The sequence below is a fragment of the Panthera tigris genome, chromosome C1 (assembly GCF_018350195.1).
Source record: "Panthera tigris isolate Pti1 chromosome C1, P.tigris_Pti1_mat1.1, whole genome shotgun sequence".
NCBI lineage: Eukaryota > Metazoa > Chordata > Mammalia > Carnivora > Felidae > Panthera > Panthera tigris.
The window spans coordinates 123,784,305-123,800,880 of record NC_056667.1 but is presented as its reverse complement, the minus strand read 5'-3'; positions in this window follow the sequence as shown (position 1 = coordinate 123,800,880).

Sequence of the window (16,576 nt, the reverse complement as noted above, 5' to 3'; positions counted from 1 at the left end):
TCTCATCCATTCACTCATTTTTTGTTACTATTTATTGAGTACCTACTTGTGCCAGGCACCATCAATAAACAAAAATGGATGAAATTCCTTGCTCTCATGAGGTCTACATATTGGGTTTACAAAATATTTCAGTAATGTTCATACTGGCACTGGATTTTATAAGCTTACCAAAGTCATCATGAGGATAATGCGATGGTCTTGAACAAGAATAGTATGGAGGTGTTTGGTCATTGGCTAATTGTAATTTTTGCTTTCAGGCTATTTTTTCTTTTCCTATGCTCATTCTCATTTATTTCTGCCCTGTGGACCTGTACTGGCATTCATGTCTGCCTTATTCTTTGACTGCTTTACATCTATCCACAACACATTGAAGTGTGTCAGTAAAATGTAAATCCCATCAAGATCAGAGTACCATTTAGAATTGCACAAAGTTGTTGGACATGTCTATTAGGGCATGGTGACCTTCCCTAGCTACACCCAGCTTTTTACTGCTACTTGGGGAGATATTTAAGGTATCACATGGCTCATGTAGAACCTGAAATAAATACAAAGCAGTTTGTCAGATTTACCAGTGCAGAGACCATTAATGACCTTCACCTTGGAAATAAACACATGGAATTCCGATAACTACGAGCTGAGTCACATACACCTGAAACATTGGTCCTCTTCTGTGACTTTTGTTCTAGGCAACAGCTAAATGGATCTGACCACACCCTGCTCTTCCAGTCCAGGAAGAATTTGTCAAAGAGAGGTACTCAGTCTGTGAATTCCCTTTTAAAGGATTTGTGGATTCACATAACTGGACTTTAAATCAGTAAGACTTAAGAGCCACTGAACCAGAAGTTTAGATCAGGAAATGCTTTCTTTTTTCCATATATTGTCTCATGGGTTGTAGCTAATAACTTTATGAGGTTGGTATGATCATTCCTATTTAATAGATGAGAAAACTGAGGCTTGGGGCAAAGAACCATCCTTCTTGGTAATATAACTAGTAAGTGACAGAATCTTTAAATTTTTTTTTTATTTTATATTTGAGAGAGAGAGAGAGAGAGAGAGACAGACAGACAGACAGAGCATGAGCAGGGGAGGAGCAGAGAGAGAGGGAGACACACAATCTGAAGGGGGCTCCAGGCTCTGAGCTGTCAGCACAGAGCCAGACGCAGGGCTCGAACTCATGAGCAGTGAGATCATGACCTGAGCCGAAGTCAGATGCTTAACCAACTGAGCCACCCAGGTGCCCCAGTGACAGAATCTTTCAAGGAATTTATCCCTGATGATTCCAAATAGTGCTTTGGGGAGCATGTAGTGCTATTTTCACAGACCACTGATAGGGAACATACTGTGTTATAAGTACTGGGGACATAACTGAAAATCAAAGGCATAGCTCCTTTCCATAAGACCCTGACTCATCTGCTGATAGCAACTCCCATTACTGAGCACTCTTTCTGTACTGTACCCTGTTTACAACTGTGTGATAAGGTAGGTACTAGCATTCTCATCCCATTTGTAGTGGAGGTTGAGAAATTAGTTTGCAACAAGTGAGTGGTGAGCTGGAATTAGAATTCACATCTTTCCGGACTCCCAAGACTTTATTTTTACCCAGGGTCTCTCTAGAGATGACATGGCCCTACACACAAAAGACTAGATCTAGCATCTGATGCTGATGGAGCAGATATTATGCAGAGCAGTAGAGTCAGAATAGGTGTAGGGTCACAGAAGAGAGCAAGTCTCCTGGCCTAGAGTGGCTGGGAGGGTCTTACAGAAAGCCTCCAGGAAAACGGGAGTTCCAGAGAGAACTAGCTACATTGTATCATGTTTTCACCTTAACCTGGCCCATTTGGCTTTGGCTGTGTTGGTCATCTTGAGGCCCCTTGAACTCTGTTTGCATCTGAGGTAAGGCTCACTGATCCTCCATCTGGTACCAAAACTCCCTGCCTCACTTTACAGGGATCTCTGCTCATGACTGATTGCTCCTATTACTTGTATTACTCATGAAAACACTTATCTATGCATGTATTGTCCATCTCCCAGGCCTGGTGGCAAACTACACAAGAGGAACTTTTTATTACAATTTCTCTGGTACCTTAACAGGGCCTGATGTCATAGACATCCAATATTTTTTCAATAAATTAATGCATGAATTCATAAATGTATGAATGAATATTGAACTAGATGGATACGAAACCTTCGGTGAATGTGAGCTGAGTTTGAGAATTTTTCATGTTCTCTGTCAGTATCAAACTGCACTCTTTTCCCATTTCCCCATTTTAGTGTTTCGCCTGAAGTTTCTTCTGGTTCTTTTGGAAAAGCGAGCAGGCCTACGTTAGGCCTCTTCTTCAGGAAAACTCCTAGGTCTTAACAGAAATCATAAAACAGATAATAAACTTAGTGAATGCGAAGCATACAGCTAGAGGTTGAGTCCACAAGGAAGACTTGGCTAAAAAGGAACATATTCCTGGAATCAAGCACCACAAACCTTGTAGTTAGCTCTGTCAGTTCTGTTTGCCTGGGTCTCACTGGTTATGTCCAGTGGTATTAAAAATACTTGCTTAATACTGAATGGGGATACATAACGTGCCTCTTTCTCTCTGTGTCCTCACTTGACTTTCCTTCTGAGCAAACCCTAGTCTCTTGGCTCGAGACCTTGCCTTCATTATGCTGACAGTGCAGAACACAGCCTGCCATAGAGATTGTGTTTTGAATTTTTGGTGGAGGATTTTTTTTTTTTTTTTTTTTTTGCCTTTGGCCATTGCCCTTCTTGCTATTGCTTACCTGGATGTTTTTACTAAGAGGTGCTCTTAGATTCAGTCATAACCTTGGTGATTCTCTTGCACTATTCTGCACACATTATTATTGTCATGGGCAGATCTTAGCTGCTCGCTGAGTGGGCCTAAGAAATCTAAAATTGGTATTGACAGGATTTGCTTGTGTTGCTTTGTGGGCTAGGATTGGAATCACCTGAGAATAGGTGCTCCCTAGGGAGGGAGCTAGAGAAACTTGCATTATCTTAAGTACTCTCCATGGCCTGCTCTTGGCCTTCCTGGGGACCTATGTCCTAGAGAGACTCCACTCAGGACATGGGAGTAAGGGTCATTGCAATGCCTGGGTTGTACCCAGCTCCAGGGTTTTAGTCAGTGATACTGGGCAGAGGGAGCTTTGTTGTGAGTGCTCCTAACTTGGACATTAGGGAAATTGTTATGTCAAAAAGGACAAAATTGCCAAAGTGAGGTCCTTGACCTTTTACAGGACTGGTGCCTTGTCTCTCAGACCCCCCTGGCTCCTGAATTCTGCCAGCATCCTTAGCCTGTTTTCTCCCAACCTCCTCCACAACCACCTTTACCTCGCACCCTGGAAATCTCCCTTTGGAGCCTGGCCAGTGTTCCATGCGAGACAGAAACCATAGGTTTAAGAAGATTTGATTACCACAGTTTTCATCAGATTGAACCTCTGGGTTTCTTGGTGTTCTGTTTTCTTTGGCAGGTCCTTAGGCATACCGCTGCCACCATGTTCAAGTTGAAGGCTCCAGTGTCCAGGAACTTAGACATTTAGACAGATTTACTTGGTGCCCAGCAAAAAAATAAAAATAAAAAATAATGACAAAGCCACATGTTGTATGTGATTTTATTGGGCTGAGATTTAGGTCATTTGGGATCCACTTTAAAATACAGACAAGGATGGAAAAAAAAAAAGAAAAAAAAATACAGACAAGGAATTAATTACTTGGGCAAATAAAATAAAGAGTTTCAAGTAAACATTCTATATCGTTTCTTGCTACCTTACAATTCTATGATTCTATTTTGTTGTAAGAAGGCCATATCAGTGTGTTAGAAGTAAAAAAAAATTACTAGGAAATACAGTTCTATCAAAGCCTTCCTTTCATACAGAAACTCTCATGAGCCCTTCTGGGGGAGGATTGTCTGTTCTCCCAGTTCTGCCAAGAAAGATCTCCTATGTCACCCACTTTTCAGTTTTATCTCCATGAATATTAGCTAGTTTTTCAGAGGGTTCTTCTCTCAGTTAAGATGATTTGTCCTATGGAGGCTTTTTCAGATGTTCTATCCCTTTGTCTACAGAAAAGACTAACATTAAAGTGAGTCTTAACTTCAGAGAAGCACATAGGCCTATAGTTTACACTTATTTTTGGCTGATTTCTCAGCCTAGTCCAGTCACAGGAGAGCTAGAAGAAATACCCTATTTTGTGAAACTGCCCAAATGGAGACTTGCTGTGTCTTTTCTCTTGATGGAAGGAGTGAACATAAGGGAAACGCTTGGCAAATCTATGCTGGTTGTAAAATTTTACATTTGTTTCCCAGTGGAACTCCATCTACAAAATTGGAGTCCAACATTTAAGTGTTTGGATTTACTTACTAAGTAGGTCATCTTAGGAACTTACAGACTAATTTTTGCCTGCTTGGTAAAGCTTTAGTCAATAGGTGATCCACTGCTACTTGACCATCCCGTACCAGAAGGTCCTTTGTTATGTTTTCATCAAAGATGATAGGGTGATTCAGAAAGCCAAAGGATATTTCTCCGAGGAAAGTAAGGAAAACACTCCATGAAAATAATTATAACAGATAATAACAGGTGATGTATATTGAGTGCTTACCCTGTGGCATGCACTTTGATAACTGCATTTCTATCTCCATTTTTAGAAATTAAGAGAAAATGGCAATTGAAAATCAGAGAAATATTAACATATTTAGCAAAGGTCATGGATCTGTACTCAGCAGAATTGAGAATGCAGGTCTGTTTGACTCCAGCACATCTGTTCTTTACCTGTTATGCTCTACCTGCTCTTTATCTGCTCAGCGCCTGTTATATGGCCTCCAGTCAAAGGACATGCATTCTGCCATCTTGGCTTTGTGAACCCTGGGATAGAAACTTCAAGGAACCATGGAAGACAGGAAGGAATTTTGTGCTTGTGGATCTCGGACCATGCGGCTCCCTGGGTGTTGCCACTATAGCATGGGGGATAAGAACCACTTTCTCACTGTCCATTAAGCAGCCCTCCTAGGATGGTAGAAACAGGTGGCCATGAATCTGGGTATACTTCAGTTTGCTTCATGTTTGAACTCCTTCTGTAGGGGCCTCTTTGGAGGGTAAATCCAGTGTTTCTCCCAACGTCTCTGCTGTCTATAGTCCACATTCATACCGTATACCATTTTCAGAATTAGAGGGGATTTTTAGAAGATGACTGGCTGTGTTTCTGCTGTCCTCTGCCCATTTTAGGAAGGAGACATGGAGATACTTAGGGGCATGCCCAAGAAAACATGGCTAGTTAGCTACAGAGCTAGCAAACACTTTGATTTTTAGAATTCCACCCACAGTGCCCTTTTCACACCACCGTATCACCTCTCAGAAGCAACCTTTCAAATCCTGTCCTTTCTTTCTTGCCTTCATACTTATTTTAAATTTCTCATTATTTAAAAGTATCTCTTCCCTGCTCTCTTTGCTCCTCCTGAGTTTTCCCCATTTTCCCTTCATTGTGTCTATGACTCTTCCTGTGCTATTGTTGAAGGCACATTAATGTTGAATAATGTCCATTCCTATAGCCAGTGCTACTTTGTATTTTCTTTGTGGTGGGGAGGGAAGTATGAAAGAAATGCAGGCTATGAACAGCTGTTACTGAGTCCTCCAAACAGGAAAGTGCTCTGGGCTATTTTTAAGCCATGCTTTCAAAGATGCAGGACTGGGCACTGCCTTTTACCCCCACAGCAGGCTGGGCTGTGTTTTCCAGGGTGCAGTTCCGAAAATCTGTAGTTATTGTTTCTTCAAGGGCTTGTCTCCCCCAAAGAAGACCCCAGCCAATGGCTGCCCTTGTGCAAAAGCGTGGGAAGACTGTATCACAGGAAACACAATGACCTATTGAATGAACTGGTGTCCATCAGTGATTCTCAGGAATAGAGTACTAATTGTTTTTATCAGAACAAAAACAGTAAGAAGCACTTCATAATGCTTGACCCTATTTAGCAGCATCATACTGTTGGCTTTTTGCATGATTGCTGTGAGCAAAAGATATTTTTAAAAGTTCACTACTCTGTCATAGAATCAAAATTTCTGATAACCTAATGAGGTCAATTTAGCTGACTGAACCATAGTTCTTTTATTCCCATGTGCTGAATGCTAACCCATCTGTAGTCTCCAGTTCTGTTTCAGACTGTATGTATAGGAGCTTTCACTCTTTAATTTTTTAAATGTTTATTTATTTTTGAGAGAGAGACACAGAGTGTGAGCAGGGGAGGGGCAGAGAGAGAGGGAGACACAGAATCTGAAATGGGCTCCAGGCTATGGGCTATCAGCACAGAGCCCGATGTGGGGCATAAACACATGAACTGTGATGTCATGACCTGAACTGAAGTTGGACAGTAAACCTACTGAGCCACCCAGGTGTCCTGGGGCTTCATGCTTAAATAGCAAGTAAAAGTATGAGGAATTGTTAAAAATGGTACCTCAGGTGACAGAATAATGGCCAGCTTCACATTGTTGGAGTTTGAGTTTTCTTCTCAAAAGAATAATAAAAATGGTAGTGATGCTTCTGCTGACAACAATGATAATAGTGAAATATTTCAGGTGAAATTAAACCAGTAACTGGGGTGTCTTACTTAACATCTTTTTTCTTTAAGAACAAACAAGGAAACAAGGCATGTGATATTTACCTATGTTGGCATTTCCAGTATATTCACTGGCAACTCAGCTTCTTAAGAAAGAGTGGAATGGAAATTTTTAGGTCATCCAAAGGCTAGCTGTACTCTGTTTTCTTCTGTGTAATCTAGTTACGTATTGTCCTTCATGTACTCTGTTCTTTTTATGACTTTGTGACTACCACTGTCTGCATGGTAGTCCGTTGGTAGAGACACAGTTTTGTGGTCTGAGTGTGTGCACACACATGTGCATGCATATGTCCACACATATACATGTGTGCATGTTTTCCAATTAGCTACATGATTTGGAAGTGATTCATTTCCCCATAGTTTTCTTTTTTCTGATGGGCAGGTGATATCACATATCATTCCATCTGCCTTACAGATTTGTTACATAATTTGTGGCAACTGACCTGAAGGCATTCTGGAAAGTTATGTTACAAACTGCCCCAGTATAAAGTAGTAGCCTGTTAATAGAGTTCACTGATACTAGGCTAAGCCCCCACTTCAATATTCAGCAAAGAAGATACCACAAAAGATGTTTTCCATTACTGGTGATAAACTTGACCAAGCTATCCATATATTGTTGGGTTCCTTTATATTCAGTTCTTGCTTGGGAGGAGAGCCAGTGTTAATAGTTTATTTTGTGGCTGTGAGACACCCTTTTTAAGTAAAGCTAATGGGCCAAAATTTGTGTCTTTGACCTTGTCACTAGTTCCTAGCCAGTGATAGTGCTGTCATGGGGGCCAATCAGTGTAGCCTCTAAAGTTTGGAGACCCTATTGATTTTCTTGGAAGATGTTTATATAGTTGTGCAAGCAAACATAGATACTTCCTCACCAATATGGTCATCTAGAAGCTGCCAAAATCTAATAGGATTGATTAGTTCCATGCTAATGGGTCAACCGGTCCATTTGGAGAGTTCCTGGAACACACCAGCCATCTGCCTTTCCACACTTCAGTGATTTAGAGGGCCAGGTGTGCTGTCTAGAGGAGGGGAGATTCCAGCCTAAATGGTTCCGTTAGGCTGCTTCAACACCTTTCTTTTCCTCCACAGAAATGATATTAATGTAATTACATATTTGTTTGTTTATTATTTATGTTTTCCTTATGACCATAGCTATTTGTCATCAGAGAACATGTTTGTCTTATTCCCTACTTTTACTCAGTGCACAGCTCACTGAAACTTACTGAAGGCAATTAAAGACATCCATAAGGAAATAAATGAATGATAGAATGATAGACAAACACAGAAAGCCCAAAACCAGTTTGATTTCTTCATTTTGCAGATGAAGAAACTAAAAACTGAGATCACTAATGATTGGCCTGATTTGCACATTCTGTTAGTGGCTACACTGGGACTGCTGTCTACATTTTTTTCACTCCATCTACTGTTCTCTTTATTATACCATGCTCCTATTGAGATTACAATCCATCCTCTCATGTTAATTTATTTTGTTTATTTATTTGTTTTGAGAGAGAGAGAGAGAGAGCACTCACAAGCACACCAGCATGGGAGGGGCAGAGAGAGAGAATCCCAAGCAGAGCCCGACACGGGGCTCAAACTCATGAACTAGGAGATCATGATCAGAACCGAAATCAAGAGTTGGTCACTTAACTGATTGAACCACCCAGACACCCCCCTCTCATGTTATTTTAAGTGTAGCTTTTTGGTTTTAAGGATTAAATCAGGGAGGGATAGAAGAATCCCTGCACTGGAGATCAAGAAATGCTGGCTTGGTAGCAGCACAAAGTGGCCCTAAAGAAGGATTTAGTCACTGTTGGGACATTCAAACACCAGCAGTGAACTCTCCCTGCCTTGAAATTCCTAGAAGCAAATCACAACCACATCAAGACAGAGACTAAGCCAGATGGTCTCTCCTGGTCCTTTCCAGTTTTCTGACTCAACCCTGATGATTCAGCCAGGATGGAAATAACTTCCCATCTTCCCTGAAGGCCTGTCTTCAGTCCTTAGAGGTATAGTTCTGACAAAACTACAGAAATACAGCAATAAAGGATCAGGATACTGGAGGACAAACCTACCGTTTGAAGGTCTCTTTAAACTTCTTGAAGGGCCTTTTCAAAATGGAGAATTTGGACCAATAATGGCCAAATGATTTCCCATCCAGGGTTTTCTTCCAAAATATAAATCCAAAGGAAATTAATATAATAAAATTATAATCACAGGCACTAAAATTTTAACTGCTAAGGCAATATTTAATGTTCAGACTCTAGACTCTAGCTCTGGTTTTCAATCCTAGCTGAATGTCAGAATCACCAGGAAACTTGGTCCTACCTGCCAGAGATTCTGCTTCAGTAGTTTTAGGGTGGGATCCTGGAATCATCTTTTTTATTAAAGCCCTTTGGGTGATTCTAATGATGAGCTGCATTTAGAAACCACTGTTCTAGAAAATCTTGAGAAACTTTCCAAATGGCAAGTTCTATTTTTGAACTCATTGTTCAAAAGCAAATCCATTGTCCTGGATTCTATTTTAGGAGATAAAAGGACCATTTCTTTGTAGAATATTAACAAAGTTCTCAAAAAATTATTAATTTTTAGCACATGCTGGATTTTTCTTAGCATTTTTTTCTTTTATAAACCCAACAGCGTATAAAACACACATACCCCCGTGAAGTTGGGGAGAATCTTGGACTCATTTGCAAGTTTCTTAGTCAGTGGATTTTTATGATCTTGGAATTTAGTCAGCTAGACATAGACAGCTCCTGTATAGAAAGAGTGGGGGGCCAAGGAGTTTCAACTTGGTTTCAACAATTCTTTAGTGTAGTTTAGGCAAAATATTAACTTATGAGATAGACTCTCACATCTGGAGAAATGACAGTAAAAGATACAACAGATTAAGAATTAACAAGTACCAGATGCACTATAATAATGTGGGTTTTCTCTTTGTAATTTCAGATGCAGATTTTTGAAAACTGGCCACTCTTCAGGGCTATACTTGTATTTGGAGTCACTTAGTAAATTAGATAGAACAATAGATGATTGGAAGGAAGGAAACATGGACGGATGGACAGAAGGAAGGGAGGAAGATTATAGGTAGGTAGGTAGGTAGGTAGATAGATGAGAGATACACTTGGCCTTAGTAGGAATCTAACCCATTTAATTGAAGTGGCAATGGAAAGCTGTATGATTTAGTGTGTCAACAGTAACTTAAAAAACCAAAAGATATGAGTTTGAATCTTGCATCTCTTCTCTAGTTTCTCACCTGGAGAAGTAGGAAATAATTTATATTTTCCTCCAAGGATTACTCTATCACAGGAGTAGTGCTTAGGAGAGAAACAACAAAAGGTAATGATTTCAGAGAGGTTATAGGTGAACTAATAGAAAAGGTATATAACCATATGGTATCTCAGTTTTAAATGACCTGGCAGTTATCAAGGAAGTGTTGGATTTCAACACTTTATCATGCGAGTTGTGGACATTGGCAGAAACACCATGAATCACTCCCTGCCAGATGACTGTACAGTCCACCTGTAATGTTAGCTTTTTAAGAGCCACTTAATAATATTATCTGATATTTCAGAGTTTCTCACCATCTAAAGCAACAACCACACAGATCTTCAGCAAGACATCTATATTTGTATGTATGTATAACTTTCCTTCTATTATCCAGTGGTGTAATATGGGTCCACTTGAAATGAAGCTATAAATCACTTGGGGCTCTTTGGTGGTAAGAAACAGAAATCCGTGCTAGCTGATATATGTGAAGCAAGGAAGTTATTAGAAAAGTAGAGGAGAGATCAGTATGAAAATAAAAGCTGAATAATCTTGCCTTGAGAAAGATGGATAAAGGGAAGTTTGGGAATCTCAGCATGAAGAACTGTTTTAGGGTTTCCCCCAAGGCGGAGCCATAAGTCAAGGACTTGGAACAGGTAGTTCATTTGGGAAGTGATTGTAGGAAACAAGAAGAGGGAAAGAGCAAGAGTGATTCTGAGAAGGAGGGCAAGATGATGCAAATACTGAATTGGCCACTGCTATGGGCAACTAGTACTCAGTCTATCTGGTACCTTCTGAAGAGCATAACTGTATACCCAAGGAATTGAGGGGGCACCAGTAGTCTTGTATTGCCTCCGTGGGCTTAACTTCCTTTCACGTCTAGGTATGGCATGTCTGAGTATGCTTTTGTGCAGGTGACTCTAGTGACCACATTAGTGATGCTCCAGGACAAAATAATGGCTGGATAGTTTCCAAAAAAAAGACGGCAAAAAGGTACTATTACCAAAAGATGAAGGAACACTGAGGCAAGCGAAATCAATAGATATTCCTTAAATGGAGTTTTTTGTTTTGTTTTGTTTTTGTTTTTGTTTTTGTTTTTTTAGGGAGAGAGAAGTTATTAGGACCGGGTAAGTCACTCCTTCACAATCTTTCATTCATGCTTTCTTCTACTTCTCAATTTATCTAAATCTTAACTAACCCAAGGCCAACATCCTCCACCAAGTCTTTCAGAGTGACATATTCCTCACCAGTGTTCCTTTCTCTGAAGTTGTATTACAGTGTCCCCCCTCCACCCAGCTTAAGCTTCAATGATTCTTTAGATCTTCAATATTTGATTCCATTCCTTTCCCTGGCAGAGAAACATGAATTTTAGCAATAGCCAGAACTGAGTTAAAATTCTTATTCCATCACTTACTAGTTATGCCATAGTCTCCCTTGCTTACATAATCCATAAAATGAGTATGAGAGTAATCACCTTAAGGATTACATTAATGTGAACTGATTACCTACGCAAAGTAACTGAATAGATGATAGGCACTTAATAATTAATAGTTCCTCTGCTTTGAAAACAAAGACCATGCTTTATACTTGTTTTGGATATTTAAAAAAAAAAAAAACTTGGTTCAAAATTAGTTCTCACTGGGGCTCATGAACATTTGTTGATTATTCATACAAACTTAGTTGTTGAAAACCTTGTATTAGAGGTTGCAAATTCTTGCGAACCATGAGAGTTATCCATTAATGGATATGTATTTGTATTTTACATTTATTTTACACTTATTTTAAGAATTGAGTTAAAAACCAACAATTTAAAAATCTAGATATTTTGCTTATAAAAATATGGATTGCCACTTCTCTTGAAATGTCTGGCCTACCTTTCTGCATGGTATAATTAATTGAACCCAGTGCCGGCTCCTACTTTAGACAAGGCGTGGATTCTCCAGTTGGCTGCAGCCCTCGGCATGCCTCAACAAAATCTTATGCCAAGTGTACTTTACACATGCTAGTACCTCGTAATCCTTACACTTTTGTGTTTAAGACTCCAGCTTCTTCAGAAGAATATAAGAGAAATAACAACTTAAAATGCATTTTAGGAGCGCCTGGGTGGCTCAATGGGTTGAATGTCCAACTCTTGATTTCAGCGTAGGCCATGATCCAAGGGTTGTAGGATCAAGCCCCATGTTGGGCTCCATACTGCATGGAACCTGCTTAAGATTCTCTCTCTCTCTGCCCTTCTGCCCTGTTCATGCACTCTCTCTAATTAAATGAATAAATAAATTAATTTAAAAAATGCACAATGCTTAAAAATGCATTTTAGTTGGCTATAGTGAAACCATATTTATATTTATGTTAATATTCATATTTATATTTATAGCAGTGAAACCTCTGTTCTGTTTGTCTTATCTTAAATATTTCCTGGTTTATGTGTCAGCAGTATTTATTCAGTATAATTGTTACAGCATCTGTATGCCCTTGGCAGTTTACAGTGTTCTGGCACACTATAATTTATATGATCTTCAGCCACAGTGCTGCCTGTTGAGGTGACAGGGAAAGTGGCATGGTTATCTCCATTTAATGATAAGAAATCAAGCCTCTAAGAGATTGATAGAGAGGCTCAAGGTGCTATTACTAGCAAATGGTGGAGTTGCTGCCTCCAGATCTAAGGTTGTGCTTACATCTGTTGAAGGAAATTTTCAAGTAAGTAAAGGTCATTGCCCTTATGGAGTTCATTATCCAATAAGGTCTCAGAAAAAAAAAATACAAGGAAATATGTCAGAAATATGCATTGGGGATATAAGGGAATATATGTTGTGGTGCAAATATAGCTACTGGTATGGATAAAGTGCAGAGTGCTTGCTGGCATGATTGGAGCTGGGGAGATTCTTTGTGACGGACCTGAAAGAGAAAATGAGTTTGAAGCCAGACTGTGAAGATCTGGTTCTTTTTGCAGAGCTCTATGTCTCCTCTCTCTCTTAAAGCTATACTATGAATCTGCATGAACCTGAATAACAGGAGAGTGTTTATGGAAAACACTGCCATGAAAATGTCATGTAAAACTCAGTTATGAAGTAGAAGATGTGTAAAAGTTAGAGTACCAAAAGCAGCTTGGTCTTTCTAGAGCAGAATTGCCAAGCTGAAATAAATCAGCCAAGATTTTTTCAAAAGGAGAAGGTACAACTCTCCAATTGTATGCTAAAGGCAATGGTCAGAGTCCATTGACCTTGAACCTATAGCAGTAGTAGCCAGCTAATCAGGCCGCTAAGTCAGGATACCTGGAATGAAGGGCAATGCTCTCTTCTCCATTTTTCTCTTCTTTTTTTTTTTTTTTAATGTTTATTTATTTTTGAGAGAGATAGAGACAGAATGTGAGTGGGTTAGGGGTAGAGAGAGAGGGAGATGCAGAATCCGAAGCAGGCTCCAGGCTCCAAGCTGTCAGCACAGAGCCTGACATGGGGCTCGAACTCGTGAGCTGTGAGATCATGACCTGAGCTGAAGTCAGATGCTCAACCGACTGAGCCACCCAGGCGCCCCTCCATTTTTCTCTTCTAAGAAAGTAAAATTAGGGTCATATTGCTCAACAGCTTTGGAAAAGTGTTTAATGGATCCCAGGCTAGTTTCAACCAACCTTAAGTTTTCTCCATGAGAGACAAATCATGATTAAAAGTATGCTTTGGGAAAGAGTGTTGAAGCTCACCCACAAAAGAGGAAGCGAAGGAAGGAAAGGGAACACAGAGTGAGACTGGGTAGATTTTGTTGTGGTTAGCTTGGGTGACTTTACACAGGGGACTATGGCATGAATTCCAATCTCACATCTAGCTCATAATGCAAAAGTGTTCAGAAAGAGAAGAGGTAATTATAACAGCATCATCAGCAACTACCTTATTGATTTAGGTATTTTATATTGGAGGATACGGGAAATCAGATGTATTTTCCTGAAGAAAATATTAATTCATAATATAAAAATCAATGTACTATATGAGAGCACGAAGCATATTCAATATGAATGGAAAACAACTAAAGATGGATCGCTCCATTTAAACATTTTAAAATATAATTTTACCTGTTAATTTCTTTTTCTTTTATACTGATTAATATCATTGACTCTAGGGGAAGAATGTATGAAGAATAAATTAAAAGTGTGCAGATTAGCTTCTCTACTAAAATGTAAAGGCACAGAAGGCAGTATATAGGGCTATCACGTGCTGCTTGATGGCTTATCCGCCATTGATAAAGGCTCTGGAAGCTGAAGAATGCTGTCAGCAGAACAGGCAGCTTTCATTATACTCCATTGTGAGGGCCACCTGATTGGAATTGAATGAACCCTGTTAATAAGAAGCCTTACAAATTATGAAGTTATATTTTGTAATTAAAGAAAATCACAATTATCTTTAATGCTTATTAAAAAATGAAAGGGATACCTGACTTTGCAGTCCAATCTACAAGGAGTTCTATTTACACTGAAAGTTTGAATCGAAGGGCACCATTGACAATACCATTGTCTCATTAGGGAAGACTTTTAGGGCTGAAGAAACCTTCTGGTTAAATTCCATTTTAGGTTTGTATTTGACAGCTTTCAAATCACACACAGGCTTATGAGTCTGGAAAACTCTAGAAGTATAAGAAAGGTATGGATGGAGGATACAGAAGAATTTTTGGCTGGACTTCCTCTCTGTTAGACACAGTATAGAATTGTTTTTTGTTGTTCTTTTTTATTTTTTGCTTTGGATTAAATAGGTGGGAGACAGCTGGCTCTTGGGTTGATGCATAAATCTTCCTATTTCTAAATGCTGAAATTAATTGCTTGCATGTGAAAGATTACCTGGAGTTATGATAAGGGAATACTGATGCTTTTAGTCATTGTCATGAATCACACCCATCATTTCCCTCTTGAAAGACAGGCCAAGATAATACTGCTCGATTCAAATACTTCCAGTGTTTATATTAGATTACTTGGACCAACATTTTCTGTACATCTGTTGAAAGCATGGCTGAAATATGGACATTTCATTGTGGGAAATACAGCATGTCACTGAGCAAGTCCAAACAAAGGGCAGTTATGATATGTGGAAAAAAAATACTTTATGCCACATCATAAAGGGAGAGTTTACTTTCGTTCATTCACTTAATCGGTCTTCCTTCTTTCCTTCAATAAATATTTGTTGGGTGCCCTACATTTGGAAAGAAGACTAGAAGAAGCATAAGACCTAGTTTTTGCCATTGAGCTTTTTACTTTGTAGTGGGGATAATACTTATGTAAATAGTGAAACAAATGCTTTTGGTATATGCAATCTAACAAAACAAACAAAATACAGGAACAGAATCATAAATACAGAGGATAAAATGGTGGTAGAAAGGGTGGTGGGTTGTTGGAGAGATAGGCAAAATGGGTGAAGGGGACTAAGAAGTGTTAACTTTTAGAATGGATAAGTCACCGGATGAAAGGTGCTGCATGGGGAACATAGTCAATAATACTGTAGTGGGATTGCATCATGACTGCCCTGATTGTGGTGAGTGTAGCTTAATGTATGGAGTTGTCAAATCACTGTGTTGTGCACCTGACACTAATACAGCAACATTGTATGTCACCTGTACTATGTCACCCATATTTAAAAAAGAAAACAAATACTTACATATAAATTTTAGCAAAGTGCCATAGGCGCAGAAATGATAGTACAACTTAGCCTGTACATGTATATGTGCACAATAAGTATATTGTTGGGCAAGCATGTCAGGAAAGTTGCATCAAGGATCAGATACTGGACTTAGTTTTGAGAAGACCAAGTTGCAACTATATACTGGAAATTTATGGGCCTTGGCTGAATTCAGACAGCATGCGATTTCATGGTTTAAATTTTTTTTAAATCCATTATCTGTATCCAAGAATCTGGAGATTTGGCTTAAAAAATCTGGAATTTTGGCCTGAAGATTGGCATGGGCCTCTGGAAGATAATACATAGGGGCTAGGTAGAAGCTGTTCCTTTAAAGAACCCTGTTTATGTTGTCCTTCTTGTGTTTTATGCATTTTTATTACCTACATGGTCTAGATACATGCTTGAGTTTGGCATTTTTCTAGTGGTTGTTTGTCAATAGAGAAAGAGAACTCGGATATAAGGGCTCTTCCAGCAGCGTATACAAGGAGGGACAATTCTGAGAGCAGGCAGGGACTGAGCACGGTTGGCAGTTTTAGCATGGCAGGAAAGTAAATTTCACTGGACAAATTCTACAAAGTAAGGCTGGAAGAATAAACTGAGCCCAGATTTTAAAATGTGCACAATTAGAAACTTTATATACTCTCTTATATAGACCAGTAGTTTTCAAAGTGTGTCCTCAGAGTAACATCATCAGCATCCCCTTGGAACTTCTTAGAAATGTGAATTCTCTGGCCCTACCCAGACCTTAGTATGATGGAAAAACATTAGAGGAAGGCGCATCATTTGTACAACTGAAACATCAGGAGTTCAGATAAAACACCATCAGGATCATCAAAGGTGGCATCTTTCTGAATATTTACCCTGCAATAAACAACTTGGTCTCACCCTGCCTGGTTGCTTTCCCCTCCCTCCCAGCCTTTTTTTTTTTTTAATAAAACCACTTAAAAAAAGCTTATTTACTTATTTATTTTGAGAGAGAGCAAGAGAGAGAGAGAGAGAATCCAAGCAGGCTCTGCCCTGTCCGTACGGAGCCCGACTCAGGGCTCAATC